The sequence below is a fragment of the Rhipicephalus microplus genome, chromosome 10 (assembly GCF_043290135.1).
Source record: "Rhipicephalus microplus isolate Deutch F79 chromosome 10, USDA_Rmic, whole genome shotgun sequence".
NCBI lineage: Eukaryota > Metazoa > Arthropoda > Arachnida > Ixodida > Ixodidae > Rhipicephalus > Rhipicephalus microplus.
The window spans coordinates 34,319,523-34,341,921 of NC_134709.1; the positions used below are offsets into that span (position 1 = coordinate 34,319,523).

Here is a 22,399-nt window from a genome sequence, read left to right on the forward strand (position 1 = left end):
CTAGCGATATTACATCAATATTACTCGAGGAAGGAGGCCGCAAACTCCGTACTCCGTTATGAAGAAACCAGGCGAAGTAGCAAACAAAATGTGTTTAAACGAACCCAATCAGCAAGACAAAAGTGTGTCACATCGAAGAACGGGAACAACAGAATTGGGCTTAACTATTATAGCGGCGACGCGCGCTCCACAATTACGAGGAAGCGAGCTGGGGCACATAGCGCCGCTGACCTCGAAGCGGTCATCGATTGTCCGGCCGAGGTACCGCCTACTGCCCCGTAACGCAACGCAAGTTCCATTACACATACGCGGCAGCGCCTACTTAGGCGCTATTAGTAAGGGCCTTACGTCATAAACGCACGTCATAGCCTCGTCCAAGGGAGCAACACCCCGTCTTTCGAAGATGCGGACCCACTCTACTCCCGTCTCGCTAAATATGTGCAGCGCTGTTAAGAGTTATGCACGTAATTGCGGCTTGGTGCGCAGAAACGCCACACTGCCACCGCCACATTTAATGTGTAATTTTACACAGAATCCAGTAGAAACAAAACAGGCGATGCCGACACATAGGCACACGCAAACACACAATTTTAATTTATTTTTAAGTTGGTTTAAACTGGTTGTAACTCAGTGGAGCGTTAACCCTGCCCGCCGCATTTTTTCTTCATTTTTCCCTTGCTTTTCTTTGACACACACACACACACACACACACACACACACACACACACACACACACACACACACACACACACGCACGCACGCACGCACGCACGCACACTTCGAAAACAACACACAGTGTTCCTATACTGTGCTCATCCAATCACATCCCGTTGGGTAATCTGATCATGTTTACTGTATTTTTAAGTTTTACACGCAACTTACACCATGCGTCTGCGCATAAACTGCGCAATGTTTCCGGCAGGAGAAAGTTGCGTAAGCAAACAATTTTTTTTATTTATCTTTTGCACCGTATTTGCAAACCGTATCACTGGTAGATCAATGCCACCATAAGCACACGGCGCACTGTATAGATTGAAATTGATAAGGGCTAAACGTGTCGCAACGAACAACGCGACTCGCTATCATGCACACAGAAGCTCGCATCTTCTCCGATCAGTCTTCGCAACAAACGAAGTCCTATACTGCGCTATACACGTAACCTCTTGGCGCTATACGGTGCCACGAATTCACCTATAGGGTTCGTTTCATTCGATCGGGTCACGACACCTACCCACGCAGCTTCCGCAGCACTGCCGACATACGTAGAGAAAGGAGGGAGGACCAAGTTCCACGGTTCGACGCTTACGAAACAAGGCGACGGGGGCGACACAGGCGCAGGCCCGTTGCACGTTCGGCTATAGGCCGCGTGACAAGGCTGCAGCGCCAACGAAAGCGAAGGTCGACGCGATAGTAAAACGATCGCTCAACTATGCATGCAAGGCGAGGAGGAGGAAGGATGGGGAGGGGGGAATCACTGCACCACCGCTGCCGTCGACTGCGAGAATCCAACGCAGTGAGTTTCGCCCCGCGGCGTAGCTCACAGCGCCGAAGGAGCGCCGCTTGAACGAAGCTCGCGCCCTCTGCCGAGGAAGCAACGTCCGCAAGAGCACTGTGCGGGACCATTGGACGATACAGTTCCCTAATATACACTGGCGCTAGTGAACTCTGGCGCTAGTGTCCGTGGGTGCTGCAACGCACGGCGCTTCAGCAAGCATGGGAATGATGGTATAGTACACGCATTTGTCTAATCTTCGTACTTCTGGCCTGCTTTTGGCTTCGTGTGTGTTCGTGTGATTTGGAGCTGTTTTCTCACGAAACAATTATTAGCAAATGTTCAGCTGTTGCGCTTCACCACCTTATTCTTTTAGACATACCTTTCCAAATCGGGTCACGAAGTTCAAAAGGGTTGAATCTTTCTGTCAAAACACAACCGAAACACAGCAATAGACGAAGCCTAAAGTACGATTCGCCGTCTGCAAGTACGAAGACTAGGCAAATGTGTGTACTACCCATCATTCTCATGGTCGCTGAACGATCGCAGCGCCAGAGTTCCATCTAGTTAATTTTAGGAAACTCTATGCATTGGACGGATCATGATGGGAAGGGTCGAACCGACAAACCTACATGCAGGAAGCCGGAGCGCACGAGCTTCACGACAAAGCGACGAAAGCGTTGCTGAAGTTTGTGAGCGCGATCCGCCTCGTTGAACGACTGTGACTCTCGCGTATCTGTTTGCGTTTCCTATTGTCTCCGTGTGTATATAACATCCTTCCATCTCCCCTTATCGCTTACAATGTGCGGGGTAGCAATCTGGATGCTCATCTTCCGGTTCCACGGCATATGATTCTGCACATAAGTATCCTTCAAATCATTTGTCCCTCCCCGTATCGAACTGATAGGGCACCCAAATGGCAAGTTTCCATCGGGCTCCATCAACGTGCCACAGGTCGGAGAAAGCAGCACGACACCATCCGTAAATGGCCGTCACAGTTTAGTTTTCATCGACTCCCGCACACAGCCATAATGGACATCTATATGACTATCATCAGGTCAACACGCTTACCCCAGCTTCGGATAGGCTCGCAAAGAAAGTACAAGATGGCCGACGGCCGACACACAAACACACAGAGACACGTGTAAGAAAAAGCGTGAAAGCTGGGGTAAAGACCTTTCGAAAGCTCGTGGCAAACTTTCTTGGGGCGGCAAGGTAACGCTGACTAACAGGTACTGCTGCAAGGTAACGCCTACGCCATGCATGATAACTCTGCGAAGTCGGGAACCACCCACCCTTTATGTGCACATTGTTGTGCACATTGTTAGAGCTGTAGCTGATGATGAAGAACTATGCCTGCGCCCTTTTGTAATGTGTCAGAAGTAGGCTAATATACGAAAATTTCGAATAACGAATCGAATAGCATCCTATTTGATTTGGTATACTCGAATCGAATAAAGCATATTCAAAATAACGAATATGTTTCGAATATTTCTCGAATAATCAGCAACGACTAGAAACGCTCGAAAGAACGACACCTTAGAATTGCGAGGGGAATAACTTTTGTTTTCTTCATCGAAATACCCAGACACATGCAGTCCATGTACTTGCAGGCCTATCGACACTACACCGGTCACAGGACAAAGGCGTCCTGTGACAATTTCTATGGCGAACGTATATAACTTTAATTTAAACTTTGACTTCCTTACAGCAAACTTTTGCCAATTTGTAAGTCACGACAGGCCGTGCACGACAACTCGCCAACACGAGTCCACCCCCCATCGGCTGAGACGATGCTAAGGAGCTATTTTAGGGACGTGTTCGGTGTATACGTGTCAAAGTGCGCGGACTGCGCGATTATTGGCAAGTTGTACACGATTTGTTCAACGTAAAAGAAACTACAGGGCGCGTTCGACGACAAAGACACGCGCGAGGCGAACGAGGAGGTCGAGACCACGGAAATTGAGCTTCGAGAAGATCGACGCCATCTGCCCATTCACGTATGCTATACGAGGTCACAGAGGAGGCAAAAAAAAAGTAAGTTCCAGCCGAACTTTACAGTCCTCGCTCTTTCGAGCATGTATATATAAACACGATTCCTTAACCCGAGTGTGTTAAACGGTATACGCCGTGATATCCGGAGCTCGTACATCACGCATTCTGTCGTATACACTATACTGGGAAGAGTTCGATTCCGGGGGCCAAAAGAGGCAACCCACGTGAAAGGCTCAAGCAAGAAGCGTCATGTACACACGCAGAAGAAAGCTTTCCGGGTACACAGCAGCGGTCAGCAGCAATCATTTTACGAAGCTTCTTTTTCTATATACCGTATGCCTTGTACACACACACACACAAACACCCGAGGAGGTCTACACGCAGTCCCCGCCATTCCTCCTTCTTCGGGTGCACCGTTTCCTACAGTGTCAAAAACAACGCCACGCAGTTCCGTCTTCGACGTGACGTGCGAACAAGCGCGTCGTCACACTTTCCCGCCACTTTCCGCGTTGTTTGACCAACTCGCCTGCGCGCTAAGTCGATGCACATAGCTGCCATCCGCGCGCTTATAAGACACCACGGGGCGTTATGTATAGGCGTGTGCGTATACGGAGAGTGGTATAGATTGGGTGGGGGGAGGGGGGGGGGTCAGACACGATCTGGCTTCTTACGGGCCGTTCTTCTGTCGTCCCATAGCTATACTACGAGTGATCTCGCACATGAGGAAGGAAGAGTATATGCGTGTACGTCGCGTTTCATCGCCATACCCCCAATTCTTCCTCTATGTGCAACACAGAACACCACAGCACTCATCAACGCGCGCGACCACAACGTGAATACTACGAGATGATATCCATGAAGGAACGGAAACAAAAATAGCCTGCAGTGACACACGCGCGCACACGTTGGGTATGCTTTTACACGCCACTTGTTCATTCGCCGCTGTCGCCGTCAAGGCGCGAAGAAACGCTGTCGTCAAAGGCTAGAACCGCGTTATATTACAGAGCTCGGTGGATTGGGGGGGGTGATGTTCGATTTCCTTCGTACCTTGTTCGGATCTCCCCTATTTCCAATGCTTCCGCGCACCTCCCTTCGATTGTCCGTCTATATACAACATTCGCGATAAGACGAGACGCGCAGTCTGACATTAACCGCCGAGCGCGAGACAACACCAGCCACCTCTGCGTAATACACAGGGCGAGTCGCTCTATATCCAGCTGGCTGCCGCCTATTGAATTGAACGTTGAGTAGAAGCTATCGCATCAGATCTTTTTTTTTTTATCGTTTATGCTGTGGTATAGGTATGCGTCTTGGCGTCTCGAAGAACACGCACTCAAAGGTGTGCGTGTAGTGAGCTACGAAAATCCGTACGTACCCTGTATAATGCAGCCATATGCGCGAGAACTCCCGAGGAAAAAAAAAGGTAAAAAAAAAGAGCGAATGGGTTTATTTTTGAGCACACGCAAGTCCATTATGGCGTATAAGGAGTGAATAGTATAGACTACACACCAACTTCGAATACTGTCACGACAACGTAGAAGGAAACAAATAGACCAGCCAAAATAAGAGGTTTATGCGCGATCATGCGTGTCTATATACCGAGGGGACTCGAGAAAAATTAAGACCTCTATATGTCCTTTGAAGCGACTGCTGCCAAGGATGACACGATTTATAACCTGTCTTTGGTAATAGTTTAGTATTCGCGTCGGTGCTAGTTGGAATAAACACGCAAGTCACGTTCGCCTTATACAATCGCTTCATTCTTAGCTGGGACGAGTATATCCCTTTGGCGCTAACGAGAACTGATGGCCCCCGGATTTACTCGAACCGTCGTGACGGTGGGATCGGATGTCACTCGGAGAAGTTCGAATGAGCCAGAGTGAGCGACGTACAAAGAGGTTCAAAAAAAAAATTTTTTCTTAAAACCTTTTTGCGTAAAACTAGAGCGGCGGGGTCTCATTTCGGTGTCCATACGATAGGATGTGAAACGAAATGAACCTGCAGGTAAAAGGAGTTGGAACCCTCCACTTCTCTATTGATGAACTTGTAAAAAAACCAGTCCACTTACCTCGTCAAACCAATGTGAAACGAAAATAAATCTTGTCACACAAAATAACGACCTGATAACGAGGTACGCCGTGGTTCGAAACGCCGATATAATTGTGACCACCTGGATACGAGATAGTGTAACACTGCGCAGCACAGGTGCGATACAAGGATAAACGCGTACCCACTGCGGCGCAAATCTAACTACACTTTCATTTCTGTGTTACCCTAGAAATAAAATATCACAGCATATCCACAATGTGAATGATAACGAGTGGGGCGAAGCGGACGGACGGACGGACGCTTCGCCCCCACTCATCATCATTCGCTCCGTGGATACGCTGTGACACCGTTTTTTATTGACATGCAATGCAATCCAACTGGCTACTACGACTACTACGACTACGACGACTACGACGACACGGGACACAAAAAGGCAGCGAAGAACACATATTATAGCTATACTCGAAAACTCCGAATGTGGCTGAGCTTTTTAAAGGCGCGACGTTCACACTAACCGCCCCCCCAAAAAAAAGCATTTCATTGCGCGCCAGCCCCCGTTCAGTCGTCGTTCTTATGTGGACAATAAAACAGTGCGCGTAGTTTTTTTTTTTTTTCGACCTCGATCCCGTCTTTGCGAAGCTTCGAGTCACATTAAACACGACACGAGGAACAGCCATGTGCCAACACAGACAACTGATATCATCGATTTCTCATCGACAACATCTCTGGCACTCCATTTATTCCCTATACATGCTGAAAAAAAAAAACACGTGGTTTTTTGTTGTTTTTATCGGGAAAAAACGAGATCGCACGAACCACGCCACGCCGTCGTGCGACCTGGCACATAGACGGTTTCCCAATATACACCAGAGGGAACTCTGGCGCTAGTGTCTATGGGAGCTGCAACGCACGGCGCTTCAACGAGCATGGAAATGATGGGTAGTACACACATTTGTCTAAACTTCGTACTTCTGGCCTGCTTTTGTCTCCGTGTGTGTTCGTGTGGCTTAAAGCTGTTTTCTCACGAAACAAAAATCAGCAAATGTTTAGCAATTACGCTACACCGCCCTATTTATTTTTTTTTTTCGAATCACCTTTCCAAATTGGGTCACGAAGTTCAAAAGGGTTGAATTTTTCTTTCAAAACAAAATCGAAACACGGGAATAAACGAAACCGCAAGTACGATTCGCCGCCCGCAAGTACGAAGACTAGGCAAATGTGTGTGCACTACCCATCATTCCCATGGTCGCTGAACGATCGCAGCGCCAGAGTGCCCTCTAGTTAATTTTGAGAAACTCCATGACCTGGCATTCTCAAGAGGCCGGCCGCCCCGCGGGTGTTTTGGTAATGCGTCCCGTTGTTGCCTCGGCGTTCCACGTGAGTGTCTCGCTCCGCTTACGGCGTGAAGAAAAATGAGGGGGCGGGAAATGGTGGGGGAGTGCAGCGAGTAGGCGAAAATCAAAAAGGAGTGCATGCGCGTGGGCGCGTATACACTCTTTGTGCGTCACGCCAGCTCCGAAAGCGTGAGCGTTCTGGCCGTGCGCGTGCGTGCGTACGGTGGAACACACTAGCACATTTGATGTGACACCTCGTCAGCCATACGGTTCAAAACACAAGAGACCGACCGCTCTAGTTGAGACGACACAGAGAGAGAGATAGGACGCCTCCGCCAGCTCCGAAATGAAGCAATAGATAGTTATAGTATACCGGGCTTACCGTGATACCGGGCGTACCGTGATACTGGAATCGAAGTGCGCATGCGCAGATACGTACGTTACGCGTACCGCTTACCGTACGCGCGGTCCAGATTTAAGGTAGCGTATAGGTGCACGTAGTGTACGTAAACATGGCGGCGCTCTCGGACGCCCACTACGAAGTGATTTTGGCGCAGTTGTTGAAAGATTCACCTTGTTCGCAGCAAACGACTGTTCAAAGTGGCTTCGCTTGCCTTCAGTTAGCTTCGATTACTGAGCATTACGGATAAGTTGGCGTAGTTTTTGAGATAGCTTCCCATTTCGAACGCACCTAGGCCTAACTACAAGATCGATGTAAACAAATCGCCAATGTAGATGTTTTCGCGTTTTGTACGTGGTTCATATTTATTTAATTTTATTATCCCAAAAATAAACTTCTAACAATGCTTCGCGCGGTGGCGTAGGCAAACATTCTCGTTTTATTTTCATTTTCACGGTTTAACTTACTAGCCATCTAATAGGTGGCGCCACCATCCCACTTGGGGGCACGTAAACTACATAAGCGCTATTTCGCTAAACTATAAGACACTGCCTACAACGAACGTTTGCTGCACGGTAGCGTCATTCCTTTAACCTACGCTATCACGCTAACGCTAAACTATAACTGTCTAATAATAGCGTAAGTTGGGCTAGTTGGTGGTTCATGTTTGGGATATAATAACAGCGCAAAAAATATACACAAGGCCAGAGGAAGAGACCACAAAGAAAAATCCGAAATGAAGCTCGAGTTTCTTGGAGATCTAACCGGGGATGATAGATCTACTTTACATTATGTTTTTTTTTTGCGGGGAGGGGGCGGAGTTTGCTTATGCATCTTTAATGCTTTTATCTTTCTGATCAAATACCCTGATTAATTTATTTACACTCTCATTGGCGGATCTGAATTTTTCTTTTTTGCTTTAGCAGATTTTCGCATAATTGCATATCTTAACACGAAAGCATTTTATGCCGGGGCAAACCACGGCTCCACTGACGTATTTTCCGTCACGGATATGACGTAGACATATACTAACAGATTGCAAAGAAAAGAAAAAAAAAACGAGAAGAAAAGGTTTTGCCGCGGGGCGTCAAACCAGCGACCTCTCGTGCCGCCGCGAGCGGCGCTACCCACTAATCCACGAAGCCTTTTTTTCTTTCTTTCTTTATTGCCTGTGTACATACAACATTCGCAAACATATATACATCAAACACGTTGGCTAACAGCAAGCCATTTATATACACCATATACCGTTTGACGGTCCTCGGAGCTCAGCAACATCAGCGCGCTTGCGTCATTAGCAGCCAGATGGCGCGAAGGGCTCGCGTTGGGTAGAGTTACTGTACATGTTACTTAACAGTAACTGTACTGTTGGGTAGCGTTGGGCGCAGTCTAATTAAAGTATTCACCTGTCGCGTTTCGGTGAGCGCCGCCTCCACAGAGCACGGTCTCTCCCGCGCGCGCACTTATCAGACACTTGATTCGGGAGAGCACAAAGGCCACTTCGCTGCCGAGGCCGCATTTACAAAAGGAGTGTACGACGCTCCCACACGAAGTAGTAAAAAAATTGCGACATTTGTTCGCGCTCGTCCTGTGTCTGGTGTGTTCGTTTCGTGCGTCTCTTTCTGTTTGAACGGCGCGGCAATTCAAGTGTCTTGCTGTGACAGTTGTCAGTCCGCGCTCGTCCGAGCTTGCTTGAGGTGTGCGCTGCAAGTTTCGAGTTGCTTGGCCGTTCTACGCGTGACGTTGAAATTCGTTGCCGTAGCCTTCCCTCCTTCGCCCTTGACCGAAACGATGCACAATAAACGAGCAGCTACTTCTGTGAAGACCCGTTTCACTTTCGTGCTTTACAGATTCCTATAGAAAGAGAGATAAGCTACGTTTTTTTAAGCGACCTGTGCCCGGCTTATAATATATTGTATACAATTTTCTTTTGGCGTTAGAGCACTAGCCGAGAAGGCTACTTACTGGTCCAAATAAATTGTTAGAATTGACGTTATTAGACTGTAAAATAAATCATTGATTGATTGATTCATTGACTGATTGATTGATTGATTGATTGAAGCTCATTGCTGTGAAATGTACAGCTGCAGTGGTGAAATAGCAACAAAGCGTTACCCCCGAATGACGGAGGTACTGCGTTCGATTCCCAGAGCCGCCAAGCACGCGCCGCGTCTTCTATAATGTGGAAACAGACACACTCCAACCGGGCACTCCCTATAGTGTAAAGTAACGCGAACTGCTATACTCGCGCAGCGCAAGCTTCTTCCACGTAAACAAATAAAGAGCGATACAAAAACCGAAAACTATATATAGTCACGTGCTTTTCACGCGCATGCTCGAAAAGCAATCCCACGCGCCATTAACAATCTTTTTGAGAAATGCAGTCTGAGGCAGTCTGTCAGCCCGCGCGACCGTCTCATAAGTGCGAATGGTATTTGTTACTTCGATATAAATAATCGCTGTCAACTTACATCCAGACACTCACACGTGCACGAGAAGGGGGCCCGCCATTTGCCCTCTGGCTCGAAATTGCACGCCTAATTACTCGGTTTAAAAAAAGTGTTTCCCTCTTAAACGTCGAGGGAACCTTGAGCATGCATGTTGCTTTTTTTTTTTTCTCCTTCGCCTATATCACCCTTCGCTTCGCATCTCGGGTAGCTGAGAGGAAAAACGTTCTCAGAACCGACGTACCTGCCCTCCCCCCCCCCTCTTTTTTTTTGTTGTTAAAGGACTACTTTCCTCCGGAGCAGGTTTCAGTGCACACACACGTTTTGTCACCGTCAACCAACCTGCCAAGTGTCACACGCACACTCGAAACACCGCGATTCGCACAGGGCCCCGAGATGAAGCAGCCGCTCCGTCGTATACGGCATTCGGGGCAGCAGCAGCAAAAAGCGCGCAATATGCGACGCTCGTCGCGGAGAGATTTTTTTCGAGCGCGCGTTCATCGCGACCCTTTTGTGCGACTGTCAAGGGAATTAAAAATTTTGAACAGACAGCGTGCCTCCTAAGTTAGAGTACTACCTCGGTTACTTAGTTGGGGAAGAAAATGAGGAGGGGGGGACGCCGTTGTATGGCGATGATTTAAAATGGGGGAAACTTCACTCCGTTCCAAACCTCATCTACAGCGAACGCCCTCTCCCTCATACCCCCCCCCCCCCCCGCCACCACCCTCCTACTTGCATCTCACACCCACAAGAGACACCTGAAATAACGGTAACGTAAAGACCAAAGCGGTTCAAGAGCTCCGCTTGCGAAAATATGTTCATAAGAAGGAAAGACGAAACTACATCGTTCACAGCTTTATAGAGCGCCTAAACTTGCCACTTTGAGGTGACGGGCTGCAGGTACCGGATAGCTCGGAGGCCGTCCTTGCAAGCCTTCGTTAACGTCGCGTATTGTGCTCGACCTGTCCCAACAAACCCGTAGCCACTGTAACAGTTCGTAGTTTGTGAGCTTCCGGGTATACGCGCAGTGAAAGCTGCCGTCTGCACGCATGCGCGTGTTGTAACCATTATCCCAACTTTAGAGCTGCAGAAGTTGCACCTTCTCTCTCATCAACCTCGCCTCCTCTTCATCTCTCTTGCTATTTCCTCTATATACTTCTTTGCCTAAGACATCTTGGGCTGTTAAGCCGACGTTTTCTTGTTTTCGTGTGTCGCGACAGGAATTACTAAGGCCACGACACATTGTAGGGCGCCAACACAACCGTTTCCATTAGTATGCGTCTACTACACCGTTCGCTCAGTTATTAAATGTATACAAAATACAATGCTTAACAGATCAGTGAGGCTAAAATAGACTATACTTTTCCACACCTTCCCTTTCCCCGGGCAGATGGGGGGGGGGGGGTGGCAAACCTGCAAACCTGGTCGAATACCCTACCTTTTTTTCCTTTTTTTGCCTCTCTCTCTCTCTCTAAGGTACGCCACCGACGAAATAATATTGTCACGTTACATAAGACGAGGCAAGGGAAGAGAGGAAGGAGACGGTAAACGGCTGCGAATGCTGCGGCGGGCATGCATGGTATAACTGTTGGGATTTCAAGTGTCTACATTACAACATTATTACGAGAGCAGGCGTAGCGGAGGGTTCCGAAAATGTTGCCTGCATCCGAATGCCTGCACTCTCTTTAGCATTTGGCCAGCATTCAAATGCGGTCACCGAGGCCGGGCTTCGACCCCGCGACCTTTGCCGCGAACTCCGGGTTCAAAAATCGAGCAGCACGACCACTATAGACCACCGCGGCGGCGGTTTCACGCTTTGGTTTAACTTTCATTAAAGTTGCGTGAAACACCCTACTTGAAATACGAGTGCACCGCACGAATGTATACGCAACAAATTCACGAAAGTGCCTTTGAAAAAAAAAAAGAACTTTATGCAGACAGAAAGCGTTATATACTACGGCGTCATAACTCCTGGATGGCAGGCGTATACTTAAACAGACCAAGCCGGAAACCGGTATAACGACGGCCCATTAATCTACAACTATATATATATACGTGGAACCGCGGTGATAAACCTTGTTAACGACCAAACCAGTTCCACGGAAACGCACGAGGTGGAGCGAGATTGATGGGCGAGAAAATTTGGCATCCAGCCACGCGGTAAAACGACGATTATCAGTCAAGAGTTATCGACTTTATTTTCTTCTCCACGGCATTCCTAATCACATAAGACGGATAGACGGCAGTTAGAACGCTATAGTGGCGATAGCACTGTCCAAACACAGCACATGAAACACGTCTGGTGGACGTTGGCGTCGAAGGAAGACATTAACGAGTGCGGAAAGAAATGGGTTAGCAATATTTCTTAGTTTTCTCTGATTACGTTGAATTACATCAATACTCTGAAGCAGCATCGCGACTTGGACCAGTTGCTGGATGTTCGTCATGCAATAATTGACAGCGGCACGGGTTAAATACGGTCTGAAACTGGACAAGTTGGTATAACAGAAAGAAGAAATAAGTAAAACATTTTCAGAAATAAGATTAGTTGGGCAAATTCAGCACAACGTCCTTTTTCTTCGTTCTTTCCGTACCTAATCCGTTTTCGCTGTCAATTATTCTACGATGTACCTCAATATTGAACAGTTGGGTAAAGCTGCGGTGTTCTTATACAGCAAGTGTGGTACAGACACCACACAGCAGGCTTTATACAGCCATTCCAGCCTCACAATATGTAATTTTGTATGGCGGACTGCCACGCGCCACCATTTTTGGGCAGATTGGCTTAACCGATCCGCACGTAATAAGCGCCAGCCGGAAAGAGGAAGTTCGAAGGCAGCGGAGGATCGTGGCCCGCGCTCTCGTGAAGTTGTCGTCAGGCGGAGGGCAGGCACGTCGCTTATTATTTTTTTATAGTTATTTCTGATATCAGCCTTAACACTTCACAAAAGCGGAAGAAAATCAAATGAAATTACCTTTAATAAAATCCGCAATGATAGAAAGAACTCGCCTTGCACGTGCACCTTTTCATCAGACTCCCAGCACTTCAAAGACATAGCGACCAGCTTTTCACTGCCTTAGCTTTTGCATAAGAACGCAAATAAACGCCTATGCCTAATTGTTATTCTATTCTGCTTGTTTCCACTCTTTGGAATGTATTGTACATGTGTGAATTTCTTTCTGCAAAGGAATGTTTTTTTATTTACATGCGCATAAATTGCGTTTCAACTCCGCCTGAAATTTATACCCCTGTTCTGAGGAATAAATACACGTAAATAACTAAATACATCAATATGGCGTCGCTCTGTGACACCAAGTGGCGCCACCAACCCAACCGCTCACGTTTACGTCACCGGTATCCGAGTAACCCGCAAATTAACGAACTGCAGGAGCGTATAGATATGTCTGGGCGAGTTTATATACGCGGTTCCATTTTGACGATTTTCGGAATTTTTCGGTTGCGAGTGTGCTCTTTCTTGCCCTTGCATGTTCTTTCTTCACATCTGTCAAGTGTCGCGTTACCAAATCATCACCAGTGGGAGAGAAGTTGGCGGACAAACTCTACTTCCGCGACCTTAAAGCGTGGACCCGTCGTCCTGTTAAACTCTCGCGTTTTCGCCACACCGCGGTGGTCTAGTGGCTAAGATACTAGGCTACTGACCCGCAGGTCGCGGGTTCAATTCCCGGCTGCGGCGGGAATTGAACTGAGCACACGGGCCTACAACATTTCTGCCTCCGATGGAGGCAGAAATGTTGTAGGCCCGTGTGCTCAGATTTGGGCGCACGTTAAAGAACCCCAGGCGGTCGAAATTTCCGGAGCCCTCCACTACGGCGTCTCTCATAATCATACGGTGGTTTCGGGACGTTAAACCCCACAAATCAATCAACTGTCGCGTTACTCCTCCGTTACGCCGCACTCACGTGAGCACGGGGGGGGGGGGGAGGGGTCATTTCCTCTCTTCTTAATTGCCCTCTTCCCGCGGGAAGTAAGAGACGGATCTTCCTCCAGCAACAACGACGACATTACGCGAACGCACTTACATAGACGAAACGAAAAATCTTTCATGAAAATCACCCGCGTATGACCGCTCTGATGAGCGCGATCTCGTTCCGAACCTACGGTTTTTCCTTCCTTATATTTACAAACTTGAAAGAAAGACGCAGTCTCGTGCAATAAAGAAGTAGAAAAAAAAATCTAGGTCCTTGACTCGAAGCGAGGGAAGTGCCCGCGGCTGCAGTCCATACGTGGTAGAAACGATACCTTCGCCCTCAAGCCCGTTATCCCATTCCACCATCGCCTCGGAGATCTATCGACGATGGTAGGCATACACTCAGATAAGCAGCGCCACCCAAGAGTGCTGGGGGCCGTCGGGTAGATCGAGATAAGGAATGAGCTCGCGCAACTCAAGGCGCCCAGAGAGGGGTATAACCTCCTTCACTAGCTTCGTTTCTTCGAAGGGAACGACAGACTACCGCAATTACCCGAACCTAGACCGATTCCGAGGTTAAAAGAAGGTACACAATAGCGGGAAGTCACCGTAGACGATTGGATATATGAGTTAAAGCATGAAAAAAGGCGCAGAGGGGGGAGGGGGGACGCACTAGCGGTAACTACGCCCATTAAAGCCCCACACAAAACAAAGCAAAAATCCCAATTTGCACAACGCGCTCAGTAGCAACAAAAAAAAAGTCTTCGCTCAAGTCGTATTTTTCCCATTGTAATACCTTACCCATTACCCATTTTTTTTTCTTGTACACAAACTACATCAGACTGGTTTAGCACAACGAAAAACAGCTGCTGTGGTTTAACGTCCCAAAACCACGGTATGAGTATGAGAGACGCCGATAGTGGAGGGCTCCGAAAATTTCGAGCTCCTGGATTTGTTTTTGTGCGCGACTAAACCTAAGCGCGACTAAACCTCAGCAGAAACGCGGCCACCACGGCCATGATTCGATTTTGCGACCTTCAGGTCAGCAGCCGACCACCATAACCGCCAGACCAATGCAGCGGCTTCATGAAAAAAAAAAAATACCTTAGTGGCAGGCCCCAGAACGAATTGCGATCGCTCGTATTTTGTTGCCGTGCACCCAGAAGATCGATACGCGTGGCGTTTGTCGCCTTTTTGGGCATCCACCAGAAAGCGGCTGGCGCTGCACTGATTCGAACCCGCGACTTGACATGTGGATTTGAATTCGCTAGGAATTTCGAATACTCGCACGCATTCGTAAGTTGTGACAATCAGGCATTCCGGTTCATCGGTATCTTTCTATTCTATCTAATCCTGTTACAAAGTGAGTGAGTGACCTCAAGAGCCCGGAGGTGAGAGGAGCTGGAGACAGGAAATCCTGCCGTGACCTTGCGCTTCTAACCACTACCACCCACCACTACCGCCACCAACACGCAGCCTCAACCGATGATGTCAGCTTCTTCGAGGCCGGCTAAACACGAATAAAAACAGCAACGCCTCAGGAAAGGTTGAGAAAGAAACGAATGAAGAAGAAAAATGGGGAACGAACGGAAAAGAAAAAAAAAAACGAGTACTACGCCGCCTAGCAAGAAGAAACACGAGAGCGAACGAGGCAGAAAACAGAGCCAACCGGACGCGGTTTATTTTTTCTTATACGGACGGCCCACGGACGGAATGCGCTCCATTTTGCCAACTTCCCGAAACTTGGAAGTGAGGAAAGGGAACTCCACTCTCCTTCTTCTCATCGCGTAGTACTAAACTGCAGCAACGCGCCTCGAGTCTTTCCGCATTTCCGGAGGCATTTTGCCACGTTTTCGGGGCCTACCTGGCCTCGCGGGCGAATCTTCTCTCTGTGCGGCGGCGCTTCCTTGTAGACTGTCGCCGCGGTCGACGAAAATGCTTCGTCCCGAGCTGGAAACGAAGTGCACTGAACTATTTGATCATTGGGATTGAAAACACCGTTACGTTCATTCTCAATTCGGTGCACGAGAGAGAATGCGGAATGAAGACTGAAGCAGACCAAGAACGAAATGCGAATGACATAGAGAAGTACTTTCTCAGGACTCACAGGTTGTTGGTTACTCACTGTTGTACAAACTACAGCGCTGCAGTTCAGACGCAAATAAATACAAATAAACAAAAGAAGCCAAGTAACCGAGGAATGCGTTCGCGCTTGGCCTCCGTCAAAATGCGGCCGAGATTGGAGCACCACACAACCACTAAAAAGTTGACATATTTGTAATGACAGGCTTGCCTATATGGAGGTGCAAAAATGTCAGCGACATCCTTCATTGTCACTCGGTGTGAACTGAACGAATTTCAATTACATTAGAACTTCGATTGCAAACTTAATGAGCTTTACTACCCAAATTGTTTTTTTTTTTTTAGAATAAGCACACAGAGTGAAGCCGACATCGAACGTACCTGCAAGTACGCTTTGTAAAAAAGCAAGAAGAAGAAATAAAAGTGAGGGAAAGGGAGAAAAACTTCAAGAGTTGTATACACGCCAATCTGACAGGCGATGTACATTATACGACGAATCTTTGTAAATTAAGCGCGGTTGCAAGGTCTTCAATAGCAGTGATAGCGATAAGTTTTACGGCTAGCGGTAGTCACAATGCGTTCGACGGCGGCTACGGCTGTTCTTACCCCGGTATTCACGAACGCTCCTCGACTCGAATTCGATCCTTCACTTGACAGCGTCGAGCACTGCGCCGCCGCTCGTCTGAAAATGACGCTTTGCTTCTCGAGAATCGCTGCAGCATTATCGATGATATGTAGTCACTTGCCCTGCCTAGAGATGGCGCTCCCGTCTACGTTTTCAAGTGGAGGGGAAGCGTTGAGTGAAGGGACGTTCTAGAATATGGGGGTTTATCATGTTAAAACGCGGGCTACCGATAAGCAAGACAACGCACACTTATGGGGTCTCGCGCACCAAAACTGTACGGTCCGATTACACACCCACCACGGTGGTAAAGTGCTTTGTTCGACTGCGGACCCGAAGGTGGGCGGTATCTAACCCCGCGGCAGTGGCAGCCGCGTTCCCATGGAGACAAGATGCTAGAAGCCCACGTGCTTAACTTTAGGGCGCAGGTTGAAGAGCTAGCTCCACGAGGTCTGAATTTCTCAGCGTCTCTCATAACTGCCGGCAGCTCTCATACTCCTATCGTGGTTTCGGTACGTTAAACCCTAACAATTATTACTACGAAGCGATCATTTATTTATTTATTTCTGTTACACAAAAAACCCCAGTTAATATTGATTGATTTGTGGGGTTCAACGTCCCAAAACCACTATTTGATTATGAGACACGCCGTAGTGGAGGGCTCCGGAAATTTCGACCACCTGGGGTTCTTTAACGTGCGACCAAATCTGAGCACACGGGCCTACAACATTTCCGCCTCCATCGGAAATGCAGCCGCCGCAGCCGGGAATCTAACCCGCGACCTGCGGGTCAGAAGCCGAGTACCTTAGCCACTAGGCCACCGCGGCGGGGCAAAACCCCAGTTTAGAGGTTCTACATGAAAGGTGGACAAAAAATTTTACATAACAAATGTTTGACAACTTCTTTGAAGACCGGCGCAGACGGGGGACTCGGGTCAGATAAATTTTGACAAAATTTAGTTCTGCGACGCACTGCTAAATCTAAGCACACAGCCGTTTTTGCACCCCCCTCCCCCTCCCCGGCAAACGACCGACCAAGGTATACACGCGACGACTGATAACGACGTTTAAAAGCAAATTCAAGGCTCGCGCGCGTTTGCGTCGCCAATATTTATCGACCAATCAGCCGTCGCGAGTCATCCACGCAGAGCGAGATAGGCGGCACGGAACCACCCTTTATGAGCTTGCCAGTAATGAATCGACGACTGCTGCCGTCAGACAAGGCGTGGCTCCCTATCTGCACCCTAAATAGCCTCTTTTGGCAACGAGTTCAATCAGGCGTTAGCTGCTTGTTGGCCCCCGGGACGCCCTTTTTTAATTGCTTCCAAACAAATCGAACCGTCAGTGAGCGACGGAGGCGCTGCTACGCTCGCTGTCGAAAGAGCAACATGTATACGTTGGCTTTCACCGATTCCTTTCGGCGTACCCGTCACGCTATAGCTCACAAGCTTTTAGCACATTAGATGCGACGTAGAGCCATGCCATGTCCCAATAGTGGGTCGTGGCCTCACGCTAAACTAAGTTCAAGGGATCGGTTCCAGTCTACACTTCGAACGTGGCACGAGCGAATCTACTATACACTAGTGTTTCATTTTAATGTCATGTAAGCTGCTGTGATGATATAGCGAGCGAGGGAGAAATGACGGAAAGGCAAGAACGTTGACCAAGATTGAAACATTCGGTTTGCTACCCTACACTGCCACGGGGGCACGCTAGTGTGGAATAGCAACAACGCTTGTGTAGGGTAGCAGACGCTACACTAGGTCAGAGGGAGCGAAAGGGGGGGGGGGGCATTCAATGCCCACCAAGATTACAATTGCGTGACGTATGTATAACGCCCTCCCTAGTTTTTTTTTTTTCTTTTTTATCCTTCCGTAGCTCCCTGGTGTATATGGTAGGAAGCCGTTAGCCATCGCATGACTCCCGCGAAATGTACTTATTATTTCATTTTCCGAGAACCGTTCCTAACACTCAGTTTACCGAGGGCCCCGCCGCGGTGGTCTAGTGGCTAAGGTACTCGGCTGCTGACCCGCAGGTCGCGGGTTCGATTCCCGGCTGCGGCGGCTGCATTTCCGATGGAGGCGGAAATGTTGTATAGGCCCGTGTGCTCAGATTTGGGTGCACGTTAAAGAACCCCAGGTGGTCGAAATTTCCGGAGCCCTCCACTACGGCGTCTCTCATAATCATATGGTGGTTTTGGGACGTTAAACCCCACAAATCAATCAGTTTACCGAGGAATGGTAGCCGCTTGCAGCAACAGTGTTGGACGGAGTGTCGGAAACTCGAGCCAGGGCGCGCAGAGATATGACGACGGCGTTACAGCCACGCGCGATATGTGGAGATAAGATGAGCGCTATGCCATTTAACGTTGTTGAAGGTTGGGTAAGTTGGTTCGTCATTTCTGAACTGTAAACGGCACAGAAAAGCAAAGAACCAGCTCGGGCGGCCAAACGAAAAGACATAGCGCATGGCAACGCTAGGCATGCAGCTGTGGTTCGACGAAACGTACTAGTAATACATGGGGTTTAAACGTCCCAAAACCACGATGTGATTATGAGAGACGCCGTTGTGGAGGTCTCCGGAAATTTGGACCACCTGGGGTTCTTTAACGTGCACCCAAATCCGAGCACACGGGCCTACAAAATTTTTGCGCCTCCATGGAAAATACAGCCGCCGAAGCCGGGATTCGATCCGCGACCTGCGCCGCGGGTCAGTATAGCAGAGTATTTTAACCTCTATAGACCATTACGCCGGGGAAACTATTTCAAACTATTTAGAATGCTGTGAACTTTGTTATTTTGGTCTTGAGCGTACATCAAAACGATATATATATATATATATATATATATATATATATATATATATATATATATATATATATATATATATATATATATGTCGGACGAACAATAAAAAATGGCGAGATTTTATTATTTTTAAAGAATCAAACCATTAAAAATGTATCTACTAAATCTACCCAGCTGTTAACCGCTATTTAGAACACCAATTAAGTATAAAAATTGATTACAACTTCTTTGAAGATCATTCAGCAGTGCAGTCACAGATACTGCGCAAAAATAAACTACGGATTTTTTTTATTATTTACGTTCCACAAAAGACGAAAAAGTTTACATTTCTGGGAAAGGCCATTTTCAAATGCACCTTGTGTCACGGATGCTCGACATGGAGTGCCATGTGGTTGATCTTCTACGCGAGAGATCGAAATTAATTGTAACAAATATACGCTTCAGAATCAACTACGCTTTCTCGAGCAGTGACCCCGATTGGGTGACATGGACTGAAGAGGTTAAAAAGACTGATAATCACGTGTTATTGGTTGACATGGACTGAAGAGGTTAGGACGTTCGACGAAAGACTGACAATCACGTGTTATACTGGCCTAGTAACTTTCGAGCGAGAGTGCAGGATTGCTCGGAATGGCACAAAACGAACACGCCAATTGAAACAGCGCCGCCTGCCGTCCCCGCCGACCGGACATCCGACGATGTTCCGAGACGCCTGAAGCGGCACCTCCCAAAAAGCTTGCGACACTAATCACCCAGAGAGCAACGTCCGGGTAACGATGGCGCCGGATACGACAAAAAACACCGGGGCTACTACCATGCCCTCGCTAGGCTCGTTCTACAACACCGCGAACACGCTCGGAAAAGAACGGAAATTCTGCTTCAATCCGGCGCTAATTCTGCGGTTAACGCAATACTGACGTAAACTTCTGTTTAGGTCTCAGTGTATAGTTTCAAACCCAGAGCTTAGTGCAACTAAGCCACCGTGAAACCAGAGAAGGCGCGTAGCAGGGGCAACCCAGCAATTTCATTAGGGTGGTTTAGAATAGCGCACCGCAAGCCCTTGCGGTGCGATCGCTGTCTTTGCGCATGCGTCGTAACGCGAGCCGCCGTTCGCAGCCCCGCTAAGTGCAGTGTGTAGCGAAAGTCCCTAGACTTTTCCCTAGGGGGAGCAAACGCTATTCTAAAGCTCGTATGGCGCCCGTAACTCCTGCACTCCCTATTGGCAATCGCACGCTTGCCGAGGCGAAGGCGCCATCTCTTGCGCGGCGCGGGTATCAGCCGGTTGTGCGAGAGCAGTTTTCCGCGAGTTTAGGGCGAATCGTTGCGACTAATTACTGGTTATTTCTGTAGTTTATATAACCTTAAGACTTTTCTAGTTTATTCCGCACGGGGTTTGAGCATTGTTAGCCGTGGTTTAGGCCTGCATTCCCAACTGCGTGACCATGCGGTATGATATACGGTGGATGGATTCGGAAAGAGGCGCGCAAGCCGCAAAACGCGAGTTCTAAAGTCGGCGGGCGGCTTTCGCCTGCCGGCCGCGTGATCAAAGGAACGCCGAAACGGTTCCCAAGCGCCCCGTCAAGCCTCCCCTTGATGTTCGCAGCTGCGCCGCGCGGCTGGGTATATTGTACGGCAAATCCAGAGGAGTATGTTTTTTCTCGCCCACACCTACGGGTCGTACGGAAACACAGCCGCAGAACCCGGGCTCCCGAGAAAAAAAAAACATAAGAAAGGTCGCTAGCACAGTATGCAACAGCTCCTGAGCCGAGCGGCGACACTTGGCCCGCCGCAATCGCCGTCACAGCATGACCGAAACGTGAAAGTCCGCAACGGCTTAGCGTAAGCGAAACTGAAGATGAAGCAACAGGGCCGACTAACTCGCTTCGGCAGATCGATTTCTCACACTCATCGTCGACGTCGCCTGCGATCGGAAACGTGCTACCCATGCGAAAGAACTGACCCAGTATCGCAACGGCACGCCGCGCAAAATCATATATCCTCAGTTAACTTGGAAATATTGCGTCAAGAACAACCAAACGAAAATCTCGCTCATCCGCACGAAGGAGGTCTTGCAGTGAATCGCTAATGTGCCGTCTTCACTTTGAGACGGCTGGGTTTGAAATTTGTTCCCCCGTTATACGGGACGGTTTTGTGTTTTTTTTTTTTTTTTTTTTTTTTTTTTTTTTTTTTTTCTTCCAAGGTTAGACACCCCAGCGACCGACAGACCGGCCGGCGCAATTGAGTCTGTAGGACGCGCGCTGGACGGCGGCTGGCAAACCGGAATCTTGGATATCTCGCGCGGCGTTACACCGCTGGGGCTGTTCGGGCCGGTGGTGTACACTAGTACGTCCGTCGAGCCGGGCCGCAAAAGTGGAGCAAACTCAGCACGCGCGCCGAGTTTCGTAACTAGCCGCGACAAACCGATTACCAATCTCGACGGCTCAGGACACCGTGCGTTTACAGAGAAAACAGAATCGAGGAAACTCAAAATAAACAAAAACTCCACCAAAACTGGCACTCCCGGGCAAAGAAGCCCTACGATCTGTACAGTGGTCTCGCGAGACCCCAAAAATAACCGCGGAAAAAAAAAAGTGATGGCCCCTGGGGGTAGCTTTTTTTTTTTTTTCTCGGTCAATAAAAACCACTTGCCACGGACTGTACCACGGAACAAGTAGCAGCAGTAAAAAACCACTTGTCACGGAACAAGCAGCAGTCAACACGTGACAGCTTCTAAAACAGTGTACGAAAGTCGTCGCGTTCGAGCGACTGAAGAGGCGCACGGCGAGCGGCTTTCGGAGGAAACGTCCCGCACGCGGCATGGAAGTACTCACCGGCTAGCTGAACGCGTATTTCATACTGGAGACGATCCGCAAGCGGTCCGTGTAAAGGTCCAGGGGCGTGTCAAATGCACAATTCACAGCACGTCGGCAGCCAGAGGCCGAAACACGGGCACAAAAACCACGCACTGACGCGAACCGAGCAGACACCGAACCAACGACTGAGAGGAAACGCGCGCCATCGCCGGTGGCGACTCCTCGCCGCAGTGGCGCTAAACTCGCACCGACCACAACGCCCTCTCGCGTTAAATTTGTACTTTGCCGCCACGGTAAAGCGGCGCTGCACTCCTGACTATTTGAGCAATCGCAAGACTCCAATCTACTCCGTGCACATATTAATAAACCAAATTTTCGCCATTTATTAGCACAAATGACGTCAGAAGCGTTTAGGTGAGTACAGAGTCAC

The 22,399-nt window shown here is 48.6% G+C and overlaps 1 protein-coding gene across 2 annotated transcripts in view; it reads right to left on the reverse strand.

Annotated features, from left to right (window-relative positions):
- Positions 1-22,181, reverse strand: part of LOC119181259 (uncharacterized) — a 280,549-nt gene extending 258,368 nt beyond the window's left edge. For both annotated transcript variants that reach the window (XM_037432462.2, XM_037432460.2), the window contains exon 1: positions 21,988-22,181. The gene's annotated coding sequence lies outside the window, so the exon portion shown is untranslated. The remainder of the gene's footprint in view (positions 1-21,987) is intronic.
- Positions 22,182-22,399: the final 218 nt, after the last annotated feature.